The sequence below is a fragment of the Pollicipes pollicipes genome, unplaced genomic scaffold (assembly GCF_011947565.3).
Source record: "Pollicipes pollicipes isolate AB1234 unplaced genomic scaffold, Ppol_2.1 Scaffold_6138;HRSCAF=7277_pilon_pilon_pilon, whole genome shotgun sequence".
Lineage (NCBI taxonomy): Eukaryota > Metazoa > Arthropoda > Thecostraca > Pollicipedomorpha > Pollicipedidae > Pollicipes > Pollicipes pollicipes.
The window spans coordinates 20942964-20946563 of record NW_023596818.1 but is presented as its reverse complement, the minus strand read 5'-3'; the positions used below and the strand labels follow the sequence as shown (position 1 = coordinate 20946563).

Below are 3600 nucleotides of genomic sequence, written 5' to 3'. Positions count from 1 at the left end.
TGGCGGTGGCGGTGGCGGAGGCGCCCGCTCTGGCTCCGCCGACGGCACGGCGGCGACGGCGGCGGCGGCGGCGGACGGCGGCGGCGGTCGGCGGCGGGGCCGTCGGCCGCCGGCGGCGAGCCTGGCGGACGCTCGTCCGAGCGGTCCCGGTGGCGACGGTGCTTTCTGCGGCGGTGCGTGAACGTCAAGGGCCGCAGCAGACACACTTATGGTGAACCGCGCACGCGCTGACGACTGATACTGGCCTGGGCAGCTCTGGCAGGGTATAAATCCTGACAAAGCACGAGGAGCACGGAACATCCGATAACCCACCAGACAGATAGATGTTTTAGTGAGCTTTCTGCAAGATTGCATGTGTGACAGTGGGGTATGATGCCAACATCTGGCATTGGTTTGGAGATGCATACTTCGGGAAAATTATGACTGACCACCTCACATAAACACCAATGCCAACACACTTTCTTGTCAAAACAGAAAAAGTACTGTAGTTGGCAAAATCCATGTCCATGCAACAAAGAAAGCAGCATGTCTAGGGGAGTAACCATGCCAAAAGAAATTTTGAAAGTTACAAGTTGCTTCTTGCAAAATAATGGTTGCTCCTATCCTACTTCCATCACTCTTACTTGTGTTTGCTGCTGGAATGTCTATGTTTGTGGCTCTTGGACCTGTGATGATGATGATGTTTTTTCTTTTTCTTGGATGACCTGTGCGAGGACCTGCCACGACTCTCCTCGCCCTCTACAGATGGACTTCGTGACCTCTTTGATGATGCCTGATGACTGAAGTCCTCTGGTGATGATATGTCCGACATCCCAATGTAGCTAGAACATATCAGACACAACTGCCAGATGAAAGCAGAAACTTGGGGGCAAATACAGGTTGCAGCAAACATATTGTTATCACCTTTGCCTTGGTTTTTGATGCACCACATGCACTCAGGGAGAACAAAGTCTAAAGTCTATAGGCTTTCACCTCTCTAAATAAAAAAGTGCACAGTAAGATAAATTTACAGATACAGTGATAACCCAGATGCTTTAGGGGGAAAGCCACATCTGAAGATACTGAAGCAAGCATCAGATCTGATGAAACAAGCTGAATTATAACTTTTGGTATGCTTTTTGAGAGAAAGGGCTTCTGTGGTCAAAAGATTTTCTATGTTTAGTACATATCCTTCTCAAGATGATTGATTAGGTCATCATGCTTTACAAATATTAATTGACAGCCAGTTGATGGTGGTCATATCTGGAAATCACACATACAAATATGTTCAAGATGTCAGCAACTCAACAAGATGATTATATTTGCCTTACCCTTGATTCCTACACAGCCAATGGAATGGCAGGCTCAAAATCATGTTATTATGATGTCATGAATGCCTGGGTGACCTTGACATAGCTTTCTCCAAAAAGTTTATAAATATTGTGGGCATCTGGCTAAAAAATTGAGTTTTAGACATTAAGTCAGGGCTGTGAACTGTACCAAATTATCTCCAAGATGGCTGCTTCAGTTCAAAACCCCATGAAAATGTGTAACATCTCCTTAAATGGTTCTGCTTAAATAACTGTTCATTTGCACATTTAGGTGATGGCTCCAGGCTTATGCTCACACATTGTGCACCACAAAGGTACATACAATGTACATACAGTACATACCATGTGCTGGACAACTTTGTCACAACATTGAATACCACACATCTCAGTGTGTTGAACCTTTGAGCTCATGTGTGCCAAACTGAGGCCAGTACACAGTAAGCTGAAATTCAAACTCCTTGGGGTAAAAAATGTTTTGAGGTAGTTTGAGCAGTTTCCTTCTCAATATGATAATTCCTTGGAACATAGGCTTTTTATGTACTGGAATTGGTGACACTGCATGCCAAACTCTGAGTGCTTTGGCATGGGTTGTAACACCCAGATATGTTCGGGGTTGCTTATTTTATGCAGTGTGGGGGGGTATAAGTATATTGTTTTGCTTTGCCTGCGTTATGCATCCTGTACTTCTTTAAAATACACATTCAATCAACCTACCTCTCAACTTGAGTCAAAGCCATGCTGGAATGCCCAGAATGTGCCGCCAGCGTAACACAAAATATATAGGGCTAAGTTTGGTCTCAATGATCTAAGCGGTTTTTGCTACAGTGAGCCGCTCCCACTTAGCTGTCTTCAACGCTTCTTATGAAAACAATGATCCAGTTGCAGTACGACGTCTGCGCGTAACTGTGGTGCGACGCCGCCGCCCTCACGTTCACTTTCCCTCGACGGAATGGGCCCTACGCTTGTTAAACGCGACGCATAGTAGATGAATACCAGACAAGCGGCATTGCGACGATCGCACTGCGCCACTATAATGTGCGCCATTTCATGACCCAAAACATGCCCCTTTTGTTAAAAATACAGCAAATCTATGATCAATACTTGACTAGCACTATACCACACCTAACCTTACCTTATCGTGATCGGGAATTATAAAAGGCCACTAGGCCTGTAGGTCCCGGTCTCGTCAGGCTCCCAGTTCGGTTACCAAACAGTCTCAAATTATGGATAGATTTAGTGTGGGACGTCATAAATGACGTCAGCGCAGTGCATATCAAACCTAGACTTGAACTGGTCACCTGAGGTTGACAACACGACCGGGTATGGAAGAGCGCTCCAATCGCTGACAACCCGCGTGCTGAACGAGCTACGACAGATGGGAGTCCTACCTCGAGGTTTTCTGAGCTTCCATTGGTGTCCTCTTGTCACCTCCGAGTTGTGCCTTGTCAGGAACTCCTCTTCCGACAGCGACATACCTCCGTGAAACTGCTGGTACACTGTTACCATGTCTCCCCTGTGACGACGGTAGAGCAGCGAGAGCAGCTGAAGGAATCTGAGCCTCTCAGGGTATGGTTGGCGCCTCACTTCACACACAAGTCGGGCTCGTCGCTGAACCCGCTCCAGCCGCTTCTGTCCAGTTTGTCGAACGGGCCCCAGATGGCGTTGCCATACTCTAAGTACGGACGTAATAAGATCTTACAGAGGCAATGGCAACGTGCGATCATCGATGCTGGCAAAAGACCGCCTCACGACCGCTAGCATCTGGTTGGCCTTGGAGATCGCTCCTGCCGTCTGCACGTGGAGCTTGAGCCGATTATCCACGAAGATCCCGAGGTTCTTCTTGGTGGGTTCGGCCGCGATTTCGGCGCCGTCCAAGGAGTAGGTCACCTCGGGTTGCAGTTCCCGATATGCATTTTTATGCACTTTGCTGCGCTCAAGGGAAGCAGCCACTCCTTTGACCACTTGGCCAGGGAGTCGAGGTCAATATGCAAAGGTGAGTTAGTCAGGGGCCTCCGGACACGACAATAGACCTTGGTGTCAATCCGCGAACATCTTGACCACGCTCAACGACAATTTTGAACAGCGTTGGTCCAAGCACTGATCCTTGCGGCATGTCACTGACAACGTCGGTCCAGTCCGGTTTCGAGCCCTGGACCCGCACTCTCTGCATCTGGTGAGCAAGAAAAGCCTTGGTCCAGCGTACCAAATTACCTCTCACACCGTAAGCATGACGCTTGGAGCAGACGGTTATGCCGCACAGAATCAAATGGTTTGCTGAAGTACAGGTACG

General features: G+C 48.3%; 1 long non-coding RNA gene across 1 annotated transcript; it reads right to left on the bottom strand.

The window, feature by feature from the left end:
• Positions 1 to 89: 89 nt before the first annotated feature.
• On the bottom strand, positions 90 to 2276 carry LOC119106182 (uncharacterized). Its single transcript, XR_005095092.1, has 3 exons — positions 2025 to 2276; positions 624 to 821; positions 90 to 165 (listed from the first exon to the last, which is right to left on the bottom strand). It is a non-coding gene; the product is annotated as an uncharacterized LOC119106182 (long non-coding RNA).
• Positions 2277 to 3600: the final 1324 nt, after the last annotated feature.